Source organism: Pan troglodytes, chromosome 9 (assembly GCF_028858775.2).
Source record: "Pan troglodytes isolate AG18354 chromosome 9, NHGRI_mPanTro3-v2.0_pri, whole genome shotgun sequence".
NCBI classification, from domain to species: domain Eukaryota; kingdom Metazoa; phylum Chordata; class Mammalia; order Primates; family Hominidae; genus Pan; species Pan troglodytes.
In genome coordinates, this window is record NC_072407.2 from 92,398,572 (window position 1) to 92,421,337 (window position 22,766).

General features: G+C 38.6%; 1 pseudogene; it reads left to right on the forward strand.

The window, feature by feature from the left end:
- Positions 1-338: 338 nt before the first annotated feature.
- On the forward strand, positions 339-1,868 carry LOC451479 (tubulin alpha-1B chain-like; annotated as a pseudogene).
- Positions 1,869-22,766: the final 20,898 nt, after the last annotated feature.

Here is a 22,766-nt window from a genome sequence, read left to right on the forward strand (position 1 = left end):
CATATTTACAAATATTGTATTGCTAAAAATGTTAATGATTATTTGAGCCTTTACTGATGGAGAGGCTTGCCTCAATGTTGATGGCTACTGATTGATCAGGGTGGTGATTGCTGAAGGTTGGGGTGGCTGTGGCAATTTTTAACAAGACAACAGTGAAGTTTGCCTCATTGACTGATTCTTCCTTTCATGAAAAATTTCTCTGTTGCGTGTAATGCTGTTCGATAGCATTTTACCTAAGTAGGCCTTTTTTTTTTTTTTTTTTTTTTCAAAATTGGAGTCAATCCTCTCAAACTCTGCTGCTGCTTTATCAGCTAAGTTTATGGAACATTCCCAGTGTGTTACTTACCTCGACTCTTAGCTTGTTGGGGACGGTAACCGGGACCCAGTGTCTGCTCCTGTCACCTTCGCCTCCTAATCCCTAGCCACTATGCGTGAGTGCGTCTCCATCCACGTTGGCCAGGCTGGTGTCCAGATTGGCAATGTCTGCTGGGAGCTCTACTGCCTGGAACACGGCATCCAGCCCGATGGCCAGATGCCAAGTGGCCAAGTGACAAGACCATTGGGGGAGGAGATGACTCCTCCAACACCTTCAGTGAGACAGGTGCTGGCAAGCATATGCCCCGGGCTGTGTTTGTAGACTTGGAACCCATGGTCATTGATGAAGTTTGCACTGGCACCTACCGCCAGCTCTTCCACCCTGAGCAGCTCATCACAGGCAAGGAAGATGCTGCCAATAACTATGCCCGAGGGCACTACACCATTGGCAAGGAGATCATTGACCTTGTGTTGGACCGAATTCGCAAGCTGGCTAACTAGTGCACTGTTTTTCAGGGCTTCTTGGTTTTCCACAGCTTTGGTGGGGTAACTGGTTCTGGGTTCACCTCCCTGCTCATGGAACATCTCTCAGTTGATTATGGCAAGAAGTCCAAGCTGGAGTTCTCCAATTCCCCAGCTGGAAACTCCAGCGCCCCAGGTTTCCACAGCTGTAGTTGAGCCCTACAACTCCATCCTCACCACCCACACCACCCTGGAGCACTCTGATTGTGCCTTCATGGTAGACAATGAGGCCATCTGTGACATCTGTCGTAGAAACCTCAATATCGAGCGCCCAACCTACACTAACCTTAACCGCCTTATTAGCCAGATTGTGTCCTCTATCACTGCTTCCCTGAGATTTGATGGAGCCCTGAATGTTGGCCTGACAGAATTCCAGACCAACCTGGTACCCTACCCCCACATCCACTTCCCTCTGGCGACATATGCCTCTGTCATCTCTGCTGAGAAAGCCTACCATGAACAGCTTTCTGTAGCAGAGATCACCAATGCTTCCTTTGAGCCAGCCAACCAGATGGTGAAATGTAACCCTCGCCATGGTAAATACATGGCTTGCTGCCTATCGTACCATGGTGATGTGGTTCCCAAAGATGTCAGTGCTGCCATTGCCACCATCAAGACCAAGCGTAGCATCCAGTTTGTAGATTGGTGCCCCACTGGCTTCAAGGTTGGCATCAACTACCAGTCTCCCACTGTGGTGCCTGGTGCAGACCTGGCCATGGTACAGAGTGCATGCTGAGCAACACCACAGCCATTGCTGAGGCCTGGGCTCGCCTGGACCACAAGTTTGACCTGATGTATGCCAAGCGTGCCTTTGTTCACTGGTACGTGGTTGAGGGGATGGAGGAAGGCGAGTTTTCAGAGGCCCGTGAAGACATGGCTGCCCTTGAGAAGGATTATGAGGAGGTTGGTGTGGATTCTGTTGAAGGAGAGGGTGAGGAAGAAAGAGAGGAATACTAATCCATTCCTTTTGGCCCTGCAGCATGTCGTGCTCCCAGAATTTCAGCTTCAGCTTAGCTGACAGACATTAAAGCTTTCTGGTTAGATTTTCACTTGGTGATCACGTCTTTTCCATGTGTACCTGTAATGTTTTTCCATCATGTCTCAAAGTAAAGTCATTAACATCAAAAAAAAAGTTTATGGAATATTTTAGATCGTTTGTTGGCATTTCAACAATGTTCACAGCATCTTCACTAAGAGTCGATTTTGTCTCAAGAAACCACTTTTTTTTTCCCATCCAGAGGAAGAAGCTTCTCATCCATTCAAGTTTCATTATGAGATTGCAGCAATTCAGTCACATCTTCAGGCTCCACTTCTAATTGTAGTTCACTTGCTATTTCCACATCTGCAGTTACTTCCTCTAATAATGTCTTGAATGTCATCAACTTCTTCAAACTTCTGTTATGGTTGACATTTTGACCTTCTCTCATAAATCACTAATGCTCTTAATGACATCTTAGAATGGTTAATTATTTCCCAAAGTTTTTCAACTTGTTTTGTCAAGATCCATCAGAAGATTCACAATTTATATGGAAGCTATAGCCTTATGAAATGTACTGCTGAACAAATGAGACTTGAAAATTGAAATTTCTCTTTGATCCATGGGCTACAGAGTGGATACTGAGTTTGCAGGTATAAAAACAACATTAATCTTCTTGCATCTCTCCATGAGAGCTCTTGTTTGACTAGGTGCACTGTCAATGAGCAGTAATATTTTGAAAGCAATCTTTTTTGTAAGCAGTAAGTCTCAACAATGGACTGAAAACATTTAGTAAATCATGCTATAAGCAGATGTGCTATCATCTAGGCTTTGTTGTTTCATTTATAGAGCACAGGTAGAGTAAATTTAAGGGCTCTAGGATTTTCAAAATGAAATGGTAATGAGGATTAGTGGCAACTTAAAGTCACCAACTGCTTTAGCCCCTAACAAAAGAGTCAGCCTGTCTTTTGAAGCTTTGAAGTTAGGCATTAACTTCTCTCTAGCTATGAAAGTCCTAGATGGCATCCTCTTCCGTTATAAGGCTGTTTGGTCTACACTGATTATTTTTTGTTTATTGTAGCCACCTTCATCAATAATTGTAGGTAGATCTTCTGGATAACTTGCTGAAGCTTCTCCATCAGCACCTGCTGTTTCACCTTGCATTTTTATGTTATGGTGATGGCTTCTTTCCTTACATCTCATTAGTCAACCTTTGCTAGCCTCCAACCTTTCTTCTTTTTTTTTTTTATTATACTTTAAGTTTTAGGGTACATGTGCACAATGTGCCGGTTAGTTACATATGTATACATGTGCCATGTTGGTGTGCTGAACCCAGTAACTCGTCATTTAACATCAGGTATATCTCCTAATGCTATCTCTCCCCACTCCCCCCACCCCACAACAGGCCCCGGTGTGTGATGCTCCCCTTCCTGTGTCCATGTATTCTCATTGTTCAGTTCCCACCTATGAATGAGAACATGTGGTGTTTGGTTTTTTGCCCTTGTGATAGTTTGCTGAGAATGATGGTTTCCAGCTTCATCCATGTCTCTACAAAGGACACGAACTCATCATTTTTTATGGCTGCATAGTATTCCATGGTGTATATGTACCACATAACAGCTAGCTTCCAACCTTTCTCCTGCAGCTTCCTCACATCTCTCTGCCTTCCTGGAATTAAAGAGAGTTTGTGTCTTACTCTGGATTAGGTTTTGAATTAAAGGAATGTTGTGGCTGGTTTGATCTCCTATTTAGACCACTAAAAGTTTCTCCATATCAGCAATAAGGCTGTATTGCTTTCTTATCACTCATGTGTTCACTAATTTCTTTCAATAACTTCTCCTTTCACAACTTGGCTAACTCTTTGGCACAAGAGGCCAATCTTTTGGCCTATCTCAAACATGCCTTCCTCATAAGCTTAATCATTTCTAGCTTTTGATTTAAAATGATAGTTATGTGACTCTAACTTGAACACTTAGAGGCCATAGTAGGGTTATTCATTGGCCTAATTTTAATATTGTATCTTAGGGAATAGGAAGGCCTGAAGAGAGGGAGAGAGAGATGAAGGAACGGCTGGTTGATGGAGCCAGTCAGAATGTACATAACATTTACCTGTTAAGTTCACTATCTTTTATGGGCATAGTTCGTGGTGCCACAAAACAATTACGATAGTAATATCAAATATTACTGATCACAGGTCACCATAACAGATATACTAATAATGATAAAGTTGGAAATATTTCAAAAATTACCAAAATGTGATACAGACACATGAATTGAGCACATGCTGTTGGAAAAATGAAGCTGATAGAGTTGCTCAATACAGGGTTGCCACAAGTCCTCAATTTGTAAAATACACGGTATCTGTGCAGCGCAATAAAGTGAAGTGCAACAAAACGAGGTGTGGTTGTGTCCTAGAACATAAATATGTACTTTAGTGGAAAAGGTGGATAAACTAAAACAATTTTGTAGTTTAGTTCAGTGGTCCCCAATCTTTTTGGCACCAGGGACTGGTTTCGTGGAAGACAATTTTTCCAGACTCAGGCCAGGGTGGAATTGTTTTGGAATGATTCAAGTGCATTACATTTATTGCATACTTTATTTATATTATTATTACATCATAATATATAATGAAATAATTACATATATCACCATAATGTGGAATCAGTAGGAGCCCTAAGCTTGTTTTCCTGCAAATAGATGGTTTTATCTGGGGGTGATGGGAGACAGTGACAGATCATCAAACATTAGAATCCCAGGAATGTGCAACCTAGATCCATTGCATGTGCATTTCACCATACGGTTCAAACTCCTATGTGAATCTAATGCCACCATTGATCTGACAGGAGGTGGAGCTCAGGAGGTAATGCCAGAGATGAGGAATAGCTGTAAATACAGATGAAGCTTTGCCTTCTCAACAGCTGCTCACCTCCTGCTGTGCGTCCCGGTTCCTAACAGGCCATGGATGGGTACCAGTCCATGACCCAGGGGTTGGAGACCCCTGGTTTAGTTAATGGTAGTATATGGTTTTTATATTCTTACTTTTAATAATTATACTTTGGTTATGTGAGATATTAACATTAAGGGGACGTTGGATAAAGACCATATGAGAATTTACTACCTTTGTAACTTTTCTTTAAGGCTAAAATTACCTCACCATGATTTTTTTCTTTAATAAAGCAATATTGAGACTTTAGAAGCAATAGAGCAAGGCATTGATATATCACTGGTGGGAGCCTCTCTAATTTCCCACAGGACAAAAAAGTCAATGATATTCATTTGGTCTTTTAATATAAAAGTACTGGGGACCTATAGCGGGCCAAGCATTATACTATGACTAGGTTATAGAAGTAAATGAAAGATATATGCTCTTTCAGTTGGCAAGGGGGTTTATGAGTGTTATATCCACAGGTAGAGGGAGGCTGAGAAGGTTTGGATTTGTGATAATAAAATCGGGTTGGAGTCTCTGCTACAAATATCTTTGCATCATCTTCAAAGTTGATGTGTCCTGGGAAAACCAAGTTTTCATGAAAAAGTAAGGTTTATAATGGAAATGCTTTAAATCAGTAATGTTTATACATTTTTTTAAACTCGTCTTTGATGGTCATATGTGTTGTAAGCTTTTTTCAATGCCTGAGTGTTTCTGGCTTGATAGAGTAGGTAGCGTAGGTATTAGGGCAGGCTTGCTAACATCCTCAGGTATGTGCTGAATATTCTCAATGCATTTGTCAGTATTAATGTTGTGAAATCCATATCTGTGTGTATTCTGTACCACTTTCAATATTCCTTTTCTATATCTCCTATTAAGAAAAACATTTAAGAGAGCTACTTTTCTGTCTTTATTCCTTTGTGAATAATAATATTTAAAGGGATTATTACAGATATAAAAATAAGTAGACTGAATATTGAATGAGTGAGAAAAGAGGTATTTATGAGATTTGTATGCTTCTGGCATCCTCCTGGGAATTTTTTTGCCAGCAGCATAGCCTGTAAATATTTAATATTTTCAAGATATTATCCTCAGAGCCTCAATCCATTAACTCAAGTGCATGCTACAAAAACATATTTGTATACTATTGACAGTACATGAAAAGAGGAAGGAAAGAAAATGAAATGATTTTTCTATCAAGTACCATGATTTAGTCATTTCTGTGTTCTCTATGGATTTAGCTCAGTGCTTGGCAATACTGGTAGGTGCTAAATTCAATTTTGTTGAAGTGAGTGAGTAAATGAATATATTAACCATTGTTTCATTTAAAGGGTGTAAAGCATAATAACCTTTTCTTTTGTGTCAGAGAATGTTTTCCACAAAGCCACCAGGGTACCTGGTGCTGTTCATCTATTTCAGAAACGTTTCTTGTGTACCAGTAGATGGCAGTCCTTCTTCACGTCCTATCTTTCTTTAAAAGAAAAAAAGGATGAAAGAGATTGAAAAAGTAAGAGATGAAAATGGAAACAGATAAAGATAGATTTTTAAATTCAGCACATTGTGTTTATTTAATTTTTATGAATGGATTTTAAAAAATTAACTGTTAAGAAGCAGGGAAAGTTAAAATGTGTCTTAAGTTAATTGGAAATAAACCATCAAATGCAATTGACTTTGTGCTAGCTCATCAAATTTCATACCAATGAATTACATTTTGATTAAATGTCACTGTGTATTTCTTTCTGAAAATAAGCTTATCAATAGCCACATGGCCTGTGTGATTTTCAACGTAAATGTCAGCCAGTTTCTTGCCATGCTGGACACTCAAATGATGCAGACTTCAGTTTAAGTTTGGGGGCTCCACTTTGTTATCAGCCTGGTACCTTGGAGAGTATTTAGGGAAACCCTCAAACTATTTTTCTCACCAAAACGTTTAAAATTTGTTGAGCAGCTCAGAATGCTGCAGATATCTGGACAATTGCATGCCCTCGCACTGAAGCATAGGATGGAAAACCGACCCAACAGGAGCTCATTATACATTTCCACAGAGATTCCCAATATGTGAAACATGCCGATGCATTCATATTGCATCTCCACTACAGTAGTTGCTAGGGAGCAAACTGAGATCACCAGTTTCATTTCCTTTGGAAAGTATCTTTATTTGAAACCTAAATCATGGGTTCCAGAATAATTTCCTCAATCTCTTCCCCTGATTACATTCATCATTTTTCCATCTACTTCAGCCCTGTCACACTGACCCTACTCCAATGAGAAAAAACATGACTAAAGCCCAGGGAACAACTCAGAATTTCAAATACTGGGTTTAGTTTCCAATGGATTTCTTTTTTGTATTCTCTTACTTTTGTGTTCTACAATTTGCCAACAGCTGAAAGAACCACAACCTTAAATGTGTTCTAATCTACAGCCATTGTTAACCACAGAATTTAGGACATGATAAAAACACAGGTTCCTTGTATAGGGGTAGCTTCTCACATATTTCTCATGAAATTTATTCTCTAAAAATAAATTGCTATATGGATAGTTTGACTAACTTTATATTATACTCAGGCTCTGTATTTTTATTTTGCTTTAGTATTTGGGGGATGTATAAAACCAACTACACACAATTGCACACACACACACAAATTGCAAAAGACACAGCAAGACACTTTATGTTTACTGTGATTATATATGTCTCCCTTTGACATAACTGGAAATAACAGTCAGAATGCACACAATTCAACCACTGAAGCTACATACTTAATAATTTTTAATGTTTGTGTATGTGTTTCCCCATTAGGCTTTGAGACAGATGAGGGCAGAAAAGTTTTCACATTAATTTATTTATGCAGTCATGCTTTTACTAATCATTTGTTGGATACTTAACATATGAAAAACTGGGGATAAAATAATGAATAAGACAAAGACTCTGTCTTTATGAAACTTAAAGTATGTAAAGGTAAAGCAGACACATAAAGAAAGGTTAGTAAATCAGACTCCATGATGAAAATATTAATTGACTATAGTGAAGGAGAAAAATATAATGAGTGTCTTTCTATCTATGGGGATGTAAGGAGGAGTGATGGAAAGCTTTATTAGAGAGAGATTTGAACTCCTTTGAAACGTGTACAAGAGTTCATTAGGTCAACTGTGAGGTAGAATTTTCTACACAGAAGGACTAATATGAGAATTACAGAAGGTTATACATAGCATATTTTATTTGAAAACTGAAATTAGTTGATGTGGGGTAGTACATTACAGTAGTACTGTAAATGTAGGGATGTTGTCAAGGAATCTTTGTATATCGTACCAAGGAATTTGAACTTTATTGTCTGGGTACTTGGAGTCAGTCAGATATATGTTTTATGTAGGGCTCTGACAAGATCGCATTTACCTTTTTGAAATTTCACTCTGTTAGAGGTGTAATGGATAGACTGAGGAGTAGGAATTTCACAACAAGATCAGCTTGGAGACTTTGCAGTATTTTAGGCAAGAGATAATGAGGGGCCTGACTTCAGTAGAATAAGATGAATCCAGAAGAAACAATAACAAGCTGAGTTTTATATAGGTTTAGATTGAGGTGCCCTTTGGGCTTCTATAGAAGAGATATATGACAGCATTTGTTATCAAGGGAAAGCTCTAAATTAGAACTGTGGCCTTGGGATCTATCAGCATGTGAGTGGTAACTGAAGCCCTGGATATGTATGAGATCACCTAGTGAGGATAAGAAGAGAAAAGAAAAAAAGAAGAAAAAATAAAAGAAGAAAGGACACGACATTGAAAAATATAGCATTTGAGGTATAAATAAGATACAAAGGAGCTCTGAGATTAAAAATATAAAAATAGCAGAAAGAGAAGAAGGATAGAATGGACATAGAGAAACCAAAGTAGGAACAAGCAGTCAAAATGTCAAATGCAGCAAACAGGCACAGTAGGTTAAACATTGACTGGAGTCCATTAAATTTGGCAATTAGGAAGTAATAAGGATCTTTTCCAGAATGGTTTATGTGGAGTGTTAGGTTAGAAGTCAGGTGATTGAAGGTTGAAAAGGAATGGAAAGAGAAGGAAGAGAAGATAAGTATGTAGATTTTTCTTTCAAAGAGTTTCTGTATGAAGGGAAGAAGAAAGAACTATCATCAGCATGTAGCACAAGACCTAGCACTGAGTGGGTGTTAATATACACTTGTGGAATTGAATTTATCAAGTACACTTTGTCATCACTACAATGTCATCACTACCTCACACTACAAAGTGTGATCCATGTAACACCCAGAAATATTCATCTTCTATACTGATATGAGTTTTAGGATGCAAACCTGTATAATCAGGTAAAACAGCTAGTGTGTAGTTTAGTGAAAGGTTAAACCTTACGGTCATCTAAGGGGAAGGAAAGTGGAATTTATAGCTCTACCTTTAAGAATTCTCTTCAAGCTCACCAGATAGATGGGGTTTTTCCTTGTCTTAGTTTGGTGCTATAGGTTGCGAGCAGGATAATTCCATGGGCCATCTAAAGCAGGACTGAGGATGTGAAGACTAGCTGACAGTGAAGAGGAACTATTAACTCATAAATTGTGAGAACTGGGAGTTTTCAGAGATTATCTGGCTACAAGTTATTCAAAACCTTATTTTTGTTTTCTTAATGGAATCTCCTTTTACCAAACACATTAGTATATGTAATCCAAATGTATGATACTGACAAAAGGGTAAGACAATTAATATAAATTTATGCTATATATTTATTTTTATAACTGTTAAATATTTTGAACATAATAAAACAATGAGTCTGTTTTGATGAACACAAGTGTCTAAAATTCTAAATTTGGTTGCTAGAGATGACAGTTGCAATTACGTTAGCCTTAGTATCCAATTTATTTCTGTATTTTGCTTTGTTGGTACTGTTCAGAGAAAATCCTGAATCATACAAGTTAATTTTTTAAAATAGTAACTACTTTTAAAAACAGATTATTATGAAATCTTAGGACACTCATCAAATAAGCTACCAAGAATGATAGGGACTCTTAATGCTTGTCTATTCATGCAGGGTTATAATTACGACTATTAAGAAGCACCTGCTAGGCCAGGCGTGGTGGCTCATGCCTGTAATCCCAGCAGTTTGAGAGGCTGAGGTGGGTGGATCATGAGGTCAGGAGATCGAGACCATCCTGGCTAACACGGTGAAACCCTGTCTCTACTAAAAATATAAAAAATTAGCCGGGCATGGTGGCGGGCGCCTATGGTCCCAGCTACTCGGGAGGTTGACGCAGGAGAGTGGCATGAACCCAGGAGGCAGAGGTTGTAGTGAGCTGAGATCGCGCCACTGCACTCCAGCCTGGGCGACAGAGCGAGACTCTATCTCAAAACAAAACAAAACAAAGAAACAAAAAAACCAAGAAGCACCTGCTAAATGTATTGCAATTTGAGGTTTAGATTTAACTTAATAAAGACTCACCTTTCCAAAAATTTTTTATTGAATGATTATTCTACAATAGAATACATATACAAATATGAATAAAGACTCAGTCTGTGTCTTTATTTAAGACACAGAAATTTACAATAAAGATGAAAAATTAAACATAGAAGCAATAAAAAATAAAAGGTGGAATGACAGAAGCATGCAATAATGTAACGACTACAGTGGAGAAACAAAAAAGCAGATCTGTGAGACTGTAGAAGAGAATTATATGCAGCTTCACAGAGGTGACACTTGTACTGTTGTGAAGAGTGTATAGGTGTTTACTAGGTTGAGAAAGTTAGAATATTAGAATATTAGTAGGTAATAAAAGATATGTTGTGTAAGTGATTGCAGAAGTCTTCCATGATGTAACAATTGCTGGTATTCTTGTCAGGTACACAAAAGTGAATCAACAAACAACCAATTCTTATACAGTAATCATAAAACCATAGTATGATATTATTCAATATGATGTATTATGCATTTACTTGTACAGATTATAGAGGGATCTCAAAAGCTTCTGGAAAATGAAATTAAAAGATAAAAATTAAAAAAAATCTTAAATGTTCTCAGCATAAGCTTCATCAGGCTCAAGACACTTTTGTAAATAATGATGGCAGCTATTTAGTCCATCCCTAGAAAACTGAGAGTCTTAGAACATAACTATGTCAATGCAGTCTTTTTTACATTATTAAATAAAGAAAAATGGATGCTCTTTTTAGATTTTTTAAGATTAGGAAACAAAAAGAAGTCAGAATGAGCCAAATCAGTACTGTAAAGTGGATCTCTAATGATTTCTCATTAAAAACTCACAAAATTGCTCTTGTTTCATGAAAAGAATGAGCAGGAGTATTGTCGTGGTGGAAAAGGACACTCTGATGAAGTTTTCCCAAATATTTTTCTGCTATCTAAGCTTTACCTAAGTTTCTCAAAACACTATTACAATAAGCAGATGTTATCATTCTTTGAAACTCTGGAAAGCAGCAAGCAAAATGTCCTGAGCATCCAAAAACACTGTTCAACTTCTTCCTGGTTTAATCTTGGGAGGATGTATGTGCCCAGGGATTTATCCATTTCTTCTAGATTTTCTAGTTTATTTCCCTAGAAGTTTTTATAGTATTCTCTGATGGTAGTTTGTGTTTCTTAATCATTGAAAATATATAATCAGAATATTTTGACCTATGTTTTGTGATCATTCTTTAAAAGTGTACCAAATTTAATAACATAATTATTAATGTAGATTTTTATTATTATACTTTAAGTTCTGGAGTACATGTGCATAATGTGCAGGTTTGTTACATAGGTATACACATGCCATGGTGGTTAGCTGCACCCATCAACCCATCATCTACCTTAGGTATTTCTTCTAATGCTACCCCTCCCCTAGCACCGCACCCCACAACAGACCCCAGTGTGTGACGTTCCCCTGCCTGTGTCCATGTGTTCTCATTGTTCAACTCCCACTTATGAGTGAGAACATGTGGTGTTTGGTGTTTGGTTTTCTGTTCTCGTGGTAGTTTGTTGACAATAATGGTTTCCAGCTTCATCCATATCCTGCAAATGACTTGAACTCATCCTTTTTATGGCTGCATAGTATTCCATGGTGAATATGTGCCAAATTTTCTTTATCCAGTCTATCATTGATGGGCATTTGGGTTGATTCCAAGTCTTTGCTATTGTGAACAGTGCCACAATAAACATATGTGTAAATGTGTCTTTATAGTAGAATGATTTATAATCCTTTGGGTATGTACCCAGTAATGGGATGGCTGGGTCAAATGATATTTCTAGTTCTAGATCCTTGAGGAATCATCACACTGTCTTACACAATGGTTGAAATAATTTATACTCCCACCAACCCTGTAAAAGCGTTCCTATTTCTCCACATCCTCTCCAGCATCTGTTGTTTCCTGACTTTTTCATGATCGCCATTCTAACTGGAGTGAGATGGTATCTCATTGTGGTTTTGATTTGCATTTCTGTAATGACCAGTGGTGATGAGCTTTTCTTCATGTTTCTTGACTGCATAAATGTCTTCCTTTGAGAAGTGTCTGTTCATATCCTTTGCCCACTTTTTGATGAGGTTTTTTTTTCTTGTAAATTTGTTTAAGTTCTTTGTAGATTCTGGATATTAGCCCTTTGTCAGATGGATAGATTGCAAAAATTTTCTCCCATATCTGTAGGTTGCCCTTTCACTCTGATGATAGCTTATTTTGCTGTGCAGAAGCTCCTTGGTTTACTTAGATCCCATTTGGCAATTTTGGCTTCTGTTGTCATTGCTTTTGGTATTTTAGTCATGAAATCTTTGCCCATGCTTATGTCCTGAATGGTATTGTGTAGGTTTTCTTCTAGGGTTTTTATGGTTTTAGGTCTTATATTTAAGTCTTTAATCCATCTTGAGTTAATTTTTGTTTAAGGCGTGAGGAAGGGATCCAATTTTATCTTTCTGCATATGGCTAGCCAGTTTTCCCAACACCATTTATTAAATAGGGAATCTTTCCCCATTGCTTGTTTTTGTCAGGTTTGTCAAAGATCAAATGGTTGTAGATGTCTGGTGTTATTTCTGGGGCCTCTGTTCTGTTCTATTAGTCTATATATCTGTTTTTGTACCAGTATCATGCTCTTTTGGTTTCAGTAGCCTTGTAGTATAGTTTGCACTCAGGTAGTGTGATGCCTCCAGGTTTATTCTTTTTGCTTAGGATTGTCTTGACTATGCAGGCTCTTTCTTGGTTTCATATGAAATTCTAAGTAGTTTTTTTCCAATTCTGTGGAGAAAGTTAATGGTAGCTTGATGGGGATAACATTGAATCTATAAATTCCTTTGGGAAGTATGGCCATTTTCACGATATTGATTCTTCCTATCCATGAGCATGGAAAGTTTTTCCATTTGTAGAAAAACAAATTGAGCAGAGGTTTGTAGTCCTCCTTGAAGAGTTCCTTCACATCCTTTGTAAGTTGTATTCCTAGGTATTTTTTTCCTCTTTTTGGTAATTGTGAATGGGAGTTCACTCATGATTTGGCTCTCTGTTTGTCTGTTATTGGTATATAGGAATGCTTGTGATTTTTGCACATTGATTTTTGTATCCTGAGACTTTGCTGAAGTTGCTTATCAGCTTAAGAAAATTTTGGGCTGAGATGATGGGATTTTCTAAATATACAATCATGTCATCTGCAAACAGAGATGATTTGACTTCCTCTCTTCCTATTTGAATACTCTTTATTTCTTTCTCTTGCCTGATTGCCCCAGACAGAACATCCAATACTATGTTGAAAATGAATGGTGAGAGACGGCATCCTTCTCTTGTGCCGGTTTTCATGGGAATGCTTCCAGTTTTTGCCCATTCAGTATGATATTGGCTGTGGGTTTGTCATAAATAGCTCTTACTATTTTTAGATATGTTCCATCAATACCTAGCTTATTGAGAGTTTTTTAGCATGAAGCGCTGTTGAATTTTTTTGAAGGCCTTTTCTGCCATCTATCGAGATAATCATGTGGTTTTTGTCATTAGTTCTGTTTGTGATGGATTATGTTTATTGATTTGTGTATGTTGAACCAGCCTTGCATCCCAGGGATGAATCAAATTTGATTATGGTAGATAAGCTTTTTGATGTGTTGCTGGATTCGGTTTGCCAGTATTTTATTGAGGATTTTCGCATTGATGTTCATCATGGATATTGGCCTGAAATTTTCTTTTTTTGTTGTGTCTCTGCCTGATTGAGGTATCAGGGTAAGTCTGGCCTCATAAAATTAGGGAGGATTCCCTCTTTTTCTATTGATTGGAATATTTTCAGAAGGAATGGTACTAGCTCCTCTTTGTACCTCTGGTAAAATTCAGCTGTGAATCCGTCTAGTCCTGGACTCTTTTTGGTTGGTAGGCTATTAATTGCTGCCTCAATTTCAAACTTGTCATTGGTCTATTCAGGGATTCAACTTCTTCCTGGTTTAATCTTGGGAGGATGTATGTGTCCAGGGATTTATCCATTTCTTCTAGATTTTCTAGTTTATTTCCCTAGAAGTTTTTATAGTATTCTCTGATGGTAGTTTGTGTTTCTGTAGTATCCGTGGTGATATCCTTTTTATCATTTTTATTGCATCTATTGAATTCTTCTCTGTTTTCTTCTTTATTAGTCTGGCTAGCGGTGTATCTATCTTGTTGATCTTTTCAAAAAACCAGCTCCTGGATTCATTAATTTTTTGAAGGGGTTTTCATTTCTCCATCTCCTTTAGTTCTGCTCTGAAATTAGTTATTTCTTGTCTTCTGCTAGCTTTCGAATTTGTTTGCTCTTGCTTCTCTAGTTTTTAATTGTGATTTTAGGGTGTCGAGTTTAGATTTTTCCTGCTTTCTCTTGTGGGCATTTAGTGCTATAAATTTCCCTCTACACACTGCTTTAAATGTGTCCCAGAGATTCTGGTATGTTGTATCTTTGTTCTCATTGGTTTCAAAGAACATTTTATTTCTGCCTTCATTTTTTTATTTACTCAGTAGTCATTCAGGAGTAAGTTGTTCACTTTCCATGTAGTTGTGTTGTTTTGAGTGAGTTTCTTAATCCTGAGCTCTAGTTTGATTGCACTGTTGTCTGAGAGACTGTTTGTTATGATTTCTGTTGTTTAGCATTTGCTGAGGAGTATTTTGCTTCCATATATGTGGTCAGTTTTAGAATAAGTGCGATGTGGTGCTGAGAAGAATGTATATTCTGTTGATTTGGGGTGGAGAGTTCTGTAGATGTCTATTAGGTCTGCTTGGTCCAGAGCTGGATATCCTTGGTAATTTTTTGTCTCATTGATCTATCTGATATTGACAGTGGGGTGTTAAAATCTCCCACTATTATTGATTGGGAGTCTAAGTCTCTTTGTAGGTCTCTAAGAACTTGCTTTATGAATCTCGGTGCTCCTATATTGGGTTCATATATATTTAGGATAGTTAGTTCTTCATGTTGCATTGATCCCTTTACCATTATGTAATGCCCTTCTTTGCCTCTTTTGATCTTTGTTGGTTTAAAGTCTGTTTTATCATAGACTGGGATTGCAACCCCTGCTTTTTTTTTTTCCTTTCCATTTGCTTGCTAAACGTTCCTCCATCCCTTTATTTTGAGCCAATGTGTGTCTTTGCATGTGAGATGGGTCTCCTGAATATAGCACACCAACGGGTCTTGACTCTTTATCCAATTTGCCAGTCTGTGTCTTTTAATTGGGGCATTTAGCCCATTTACATTTAAGGTTAATATTGTTATGTGTGAAAGGTTTGATCCTGCCATTATGATGCTCGCTGGTTATTTTGCCCATTAGTTGATGCCTTTTCCTCATAGCATCAGTGGTCTTTATAATTTGTTATATTTTTGCTGTGGCTGGTACCGGTTGTTCCTTTCCATTTTTAGTGCTTCCTTCAGGATCTCTTGTTACCTGGTGGTAACAAAATCTCTCAGCAATTTTCTTGTCTGTAAAAGATTTTATTTCTCCTTTGCTTATGAAGCATAGTTTGGCTGGATACAAAATTCTGGGTTGAAAATTCTTTAAGAGTGTTGAATATTGGACCCCACTCTCTTCTGGCTGGTAGCGTTTCTGCTGAGAGATCCACTGTTAGTTTTATGGCCTTCCCTTTGTGGGTAACCTGACCTTTCTCTCTGGCTGCCCTTAACATTTTTTTCCTTCATTTCAACCTTGTTGAATCTGATGATTATGTGTCTTGGGGATGCTCTTCTCGAGGAGTATCTTTGCAGTGTTCTCTGTATTTCCTGAATTTGAATGTTTGCCTGTCTTGCTAGGTTGGGGAAGTTCTCCTGGATAATATCCTAAAGAATGTTTTCCAGTGTGGTTCCATTCTCCCTGTCACTTTCAAACAAATCAAACATAGATTTGGTCTTTTCACATAGTCCTATATTTCTTGGAGGCTTTGTTCGTTCTTTTCACTCTTTTTTCTCTAATCTTTTCTTCTCTCTTTATTGCACTGAGTGATCTCCAATCTCTGATATCCTTTTTCCCACTTGATTGATTCGGCTATCTGTACTTGTGTATGCTTCATGAAGTTCCCATGCTGTGTATTTCAGCTCCATCAGGTCATTTATGTCCTTCTCTAAACTGGTTATTGTAGTTACTGATTCGTCTAACCTTTTTTCAAGGTTCTTAGCTTCCTTGCATTGGGTTAGAACATGCTCCTTTAGCTCTGAGGAGTTTATTACCCACCTTCTGAATCCTACTTCTGTCAATTTGTCAAACTCATTCTCCATCCAGTTTTGTTCTGTTGCTGGTGAGGATTTGTGATCCTTTGGAGGAGAAGAGGTGTTCTGGTTTTTGGAATTTTCAGCCTTTTTGTGCTGGTTTCTCCCAATTTTCATGAATTTATCTACCTTTGGTCTTTGAAGTTGGTGACCTTCCAATGGGGTCTCTGAGTGGACATCCTTTTTGTTGATGTTGATACTGTTCCTGTTTTTTAGTTTTTCTTCTAATAGTCAGGACCTTCTGCTGCAGGTCTGCTGGAGTTTGCTTGAGGTCTACTCCAAACCCTGTTTGCCTGGATATCACTGGCAGAGGCTGCAGAACAGCAAAGATTGCTGCCTGTTCCTTCTTCTGGAAGCTTTGTCCCAGTGGGGCACCCACCAGATGCCAGCCGGAGCTCTTCTGCATGAGGTGTTCGTTGGTGCCTTCTGGGAGGTGTCTCTCAATCAGAATACATGGGGGTCAGGGACCTACTTGAGGAGGCAGTCTGACCCTTATTAGAGCTTGAACGCTGTGCTGGGAGATCCGCTGCTCTCTTCAGAGTCGTCAGGCAGGGACGTTTAAGTCTGCTGAAGCTGCGCCCACAACCACCCCTTCCTCCAGGTGCTCTGTCCCAGGGAGATGGGGGTTTTATCTACAAGTCCCTGACTGGGGCTGCTGCCTTTTTTTCAGAGGTGTCCTGCCTACATAGGAGGGAATCTGGAGGGGCAGTCTGGCTGCAGAGGCCATGCAGAGCTGAAGTGGGCTCTGCCCAGTTTGAACTTCCTGGTGGCCTTATTTACACTGAGGGGACAGCCTACTCAAGCCTCAGCAATGGTGTACGCCCCTCTCCCCACCAAACTGGAACATCCTGGGTTGAGCTCAGACTGCTGTGCTGGCAGTGAGAATTTCAAGCCAGTGGATCTTAGCTTGTTTGTCTCTGTGGGGGTGGGACCCGCCGAGCCTGACTACTTGACTCCCAGGCTTCATCCCCCTTTCCAGGGGAGTGAACGGTTCTGTCTCGGTGGCATTACAGGTGCCACTAGGGTATGAAAAAAAACTTCTGCGGCTAGCTCATTGTCTGCCCAAATAGTTGTCCAGTTTTGTGTTGGAAACCTAGGGCCCTGGTGGTGTAGGCACCTGAGGGAATCTCCTGGTCTGCGGGCTGTGAAGCCCATGGGAAAAGTGCAGTATCTGGGCCGGAGTGCACAGTATGGTCCCTAATGGTTTCCCTTGGCTAGACAAGGCAGTTCTCCAACCCCTTGCGCTTCCCAGGTGAGGCGAAGCCCCACCCTGCTTCGACTCGCCCTCCTTAGGTCCCACTGTTCAACCAGTCCCAATGCAATGAACTGGGTACCTCAGCTGGAAATGCAGAAATTATCCGCCTTCTGCATCCATCTCACTGGGAGATGCAGACCAGAGCTGTTCCTATTCGACCATCTTGCCAGCACCTCCTATTAATGTATCTTTAAAAGCTACTTTATTTATAAATTATCCAGAACATTTATAAAACATTAATAAAACATTATGTATACATTCAGCTCTGAATTTCTCAATGTCAAGGACTTAGTTTGTTCATCTTTGAATTCCAAGCATTCTTCTTTGCACATAATAAAGAGCACATATTTGTAAAAATATTGGACTTGCCACTCTGGGACTTTAGTTGTAACACAGGAAAGAGTCTAAAATCCTAAAAACGTAACCACTGATGATATATTGTCAGATTGACACCAATTAGGATCAAAAAATATTTGCTCTAAGAAAGATATTGGAAACAAAACAGAAAAGCCCTATGCTACATTACTTTCAACTGTTGAAATAGCTACATTTGGAATTTTTGTTCTCAACCTGAAGACTATCATAACATGGCAGGAGACAATTTAGAGAAAGCACATACAGCTTTAATTAGTAGACGTCTGAAACTGCAGGCTTTAATTTGATTGACATTGGTTATAAAAATGTTACATTAAAATTGGGTAAGAGGGCTTGAGAAGAAAACAATTTTGACCTATTTTCTTCTCATGACATAAATACTTTAGTGATATGTGACATTGCCTTTCGAAGCAACGTACAGGAAAGACAATAAGAAAATATTTACATTTCTGTGATTATAACTGTCTTACAATTAAGAGTCATGTTGGAAAGACAGCCAAATAGAAATGGGGTTACATAGTAAAAATCTAAAACTTTTCCATTTCTTTTCATAATCACATGAGCTTCTCTCTTTGTTTGTAGTAAAACATAAAGGGCAGTCCAAGATATTCAATTATCTCACTAAACATTTTTTGGCTAATCTTGAGGAATGCAACATTTACATATGAGGATTGTCATGACCACAAAACTTACAAAATGTTTGTTACAGGATATTGTATTTGTTCACTTAGCTGATAAAATGCTTTTTTTTTTTTGTAGAAAATTGAATTTATCTACTTAATCTGTAAATAAATTAACAGCCTTGGGAAAACTAACCCACTGCTCTGTAAATGGATTCTACCATCATGTAATCAATTCAACACCATGTGTGGGTTCTCAGATTAAAAAAATTTAACTAACTCTGTGTTGCCTTTGACAGATTTAATTCAAATACAATATGAAATCTGGTATCTTTTACACGTGTGACAACAGCTTAAAATACAGGATTTTCAGTTAGAAAAGATCAAATCTGGGAATTTTAATCACCTAGAAGTAAGAAATTATGAAGACTATGGATAATGTTAGCATTGACTTTATTATTTTTTGAGACATGGTCTTGCTCTGTTGTTCAGGCTGGAGTGCAGTGGTGTGATCTTGACTCACTGCAGCCTCTGCCTCCCGGGTTCAAGTGATTTTCCTGCCTCAGCCTCCCAAATACCTGGGATTACAGGCGTCCACCACCACACCTGGCTAATTTTTTGTATTTCCAGTAGAGATAGGGTTTCTCTATGTTGGCCATGCTGGTCTTGAACTCCTGGCCTCATCCATCTGCCTCAGCCTCCCAAAGTGTTGGGATTACAAACATGAGCCACCGTGCCTGGCCAACATTGACTTATTTGTCTGGAATAACTCTTTCAAATTTGAAGGAATAAACATGAGACAATGAGAGTATTTACATAAATACTAAGAGAAGATAAAGGCTTAAACATGAATTAGTTCAAGACGATTTTAGTCAAATTAATGAAGGATGAAGCCAAGATGAATGTAAGGAAATATCACTAACTTTTTGAGATTTTAATAGGGTAAATTCCTCTCCTTCTTTACCAAAACATATTTAGATGCTACCATCAAAGAAGTGTTAATTGCATTAAATTATTATGGCTAGTACTGGAAATTTGGATATGTAAGTAATTTATTAAATATTTTTAAATGATACTAACATCCGTTTAAAAAAAATCTAACTTAAATAAAAATACATACATGCTCAAACATGCTCTGCAGAAACTCTTTTCCTGTTTTAATTACATCTCAGGCATCCCCGAACTTTCTGGCCGCTTTTGAGTATAAAAAAGTCCAGAGTTCAGTCCAGTACAATTTAAATAAGTTGACCATTTTAAGTTCAGATCTTTCTGTCTGCATAATGATCGTTTAAAGTCAGTCTGAGGGTCTTAGTGTGAAAAAGGCATAATCAAATCTTTTACTCTTCTGCCTTTTTCCTCTTCTGCTTCTTCTTTCTCCTTTAGTGAATTGGATCTAGGATCAGAGATGGGGAAAAGGGGCAGAAATCTTTTCATTTAATTGTAATCCTCTTGGCTGTCAATGACACGGGCAAGAAAGGCATCTGAATGGCAACTCTCTCATGCCGAACATGTGTGAAGCCGTTGGGAATTCTGAGAGGTTTTCTGACTAAATGGTTTTATACTGTGGAAGCCATTCTCTTCACACCTTCCTTCGGCTTTCTCCCCAAGCAGTGTATCAATCATTTCCCTTCTGCTAGAATCTGCCTCTGAAGTGGCAGCTCAAGCCAGTTACCTTCTTATCTGGGCTTATCTGGCTCATATGACACTCCTACATCCTTATAATTCCAAGCAGTTTGAATGTTCTGTGTCCTACATTGTCTCTTCACTTTGCATTGCCTCTCCACTTCTCTTTTCCTCCTGCACAAATGTTCGTGGGGGCCACAAGTAAATGTCCACCTAGATAGTGTGGTGTTATCTCATCTTCTTTCAGGCTCCATTTTTTATAAGTAGTTTTCTTGGAGCCTCATTATTTGGATTGGAGGAGCAACTCTTATTCTCCCTTTGAAAAGGTAATGTGTAACATTTTAACAGAAGGTCTGCATTTTCTACAACTCTTTTCATGAACCCCTGTGTTTCCTTTCTTCTTTCATGTGGTATCGGGGGGTGCTGGTGAGACTGACGGTATTTACTTCTTTTAAAAAACCCTCCTGAGGCCGAGCTCAGTGGCTCACGCTTGTAATCTCCGCACTTTGGGAGGTGAGGCAGGTGGATCATGAGGTCAGGAGTTTGAGACCAGCCTGACCAATATAGTGAAACCCCATCTCTACTAAAAATACAAAAAAATAGCTGGGCATGGTGGCAGGTACCTGTAATCACAGCTACTTGGGAGGCTGAGGCAGGAGAATTGCTTGAATCCGGGAGGCAGAAGTTGCAGTGAGCCGAGATCGGGCCACTGCACTCCAGCCCTGACGGTGCGAGACTCTGTCTCAAAAGAACTAACTAACCCTTTGTCAGATGAGTAGATTGCAAAAATTTCCTCCCATTCTGTAGGTTGCTTGTTCACTCTGATGGTAGTTTCTTTTGCTGTGCAGAAGCTCTTTAGTTTAATTAGATCCCATTTGTCAATTTTGGCTTTTGATGCCATTGCTTTTGGTGTTTTAGCCATGAAATCCTTACCCATGCCTATGTCCTGAATGGTATTGCCTAGGTTTTCTTCTAGGGTTTTTAAGGTTTTAGGTCTAACATTTAAGTCTTTAATCCATCTTGAATTAATTTTTGTATAAGGTGTAAGGAAGGGATCCAGTTTCAGCTTTCTACATATGGCTAGCCAGTTTTCCCAGCATCATTTATTAAATAGGGAATTCTTTCCCCATTTCTTGTTTCTGTCAGGTTTGTCAAAGATCAGATGGTTGTAGATGTGTGGTATTATTTCTGAGGACTCTGTTCTGTTCCATTGGTCTATATCTCTGTTTTGGTACCAGTACCATGCTGTTTTCATTACTGTAGCCTTGTAGTATAGTTTGAAGTCAGGTAGCGTGATGCCTCCAGCTTTGTTCTTTTGGCTTAGGATTGACTTGGCTATGCAGGCTCTTTTTTGGTTCCATATGAAGTTTAAAGTAGTTTTTTCCAATTCTGTGAAGAAAGTCATTGGTAGCTTGATGGGGATGGCATTGAATCTATAAATTACCTTGGGCAGTATGGCCATTTTCATGATATTGATTCTTCCTATCCGTGAGAATGGAATGTTCTTCCATTTGTTTGTATCCTCTTTTATTTCATCGAGCAGTGGTTTGTAGTTCTCCTTGAAGAGGTCCTTCACGTCCCTTGTAAGTTGGATTCCTAGGTATTTTATTCTCTTTGAAGCAATTGTGAATGGGAGTTCACTCATGATTTGGCTCTCTGTTTGTCTGTTATTGGTGTATAAGAATCCTTGTGATTTTTGCACATTGCTTTTGGATCCTGAGACTTTCCTGAAGTTGCTTATCAGCTTAAGGAGATTTTGGGCTGAGACAATGGGGTTTTCTAGATATACAATCATATCATCTGCAAACAGGGACAATTTGACTTCCTCTTTTCCTAATTGAATACCCTTTATTTCCTTCTCCTGCCTGATTGTCCTGGCCAGAACTTCCAACACTATGTTGAATAGGAGGGGTGAGAGAGGGCATCCCTGTCTTGTGCCAGTTTTCAAAGGGAATGCTTCCAGTTTTTGTCCATTCAGTATGATATTGGCTGTGGGTTTGTCATAAATACTCTTAGTGTTTTTAGATATGTCCCATCAATACCTAATTTATTGAGAGTTTTTAGCATGAAGCATTGTTGAATTTTGTCAAAGGCCTTTTCTGCATCTATTGAGATAATTATATGGTTTTTGTCTTTGGTTCTGTTTATATGCTGGATTATGTTTATTGATTTGCGTATGTTGAACCAGCCTTGCATCCCAGGGATGAAGCCCACTTGATCATGGTGGATGAGCTTTTTGATGTGTTGCTGGATTCAGTTTGCCAGTATTTTATTGAGGATTTTTGCATCAATGTTCATCAGGGATATTGGTCTAAATTTCTCTTTTTTTTTGTGTCTCTGCAAGGCTTTGGTATCAGGATGATGATGGCCTCATAAAATGAGTTAGGGAGGATTCCCTCTTTTTCTGTTGATTGGAATAGTTTGAGGAGGAATGATACCAGCTCCTCCTTGTACCTCTGGTAGAATTCGGCTGTGAATCCATCTGGTCC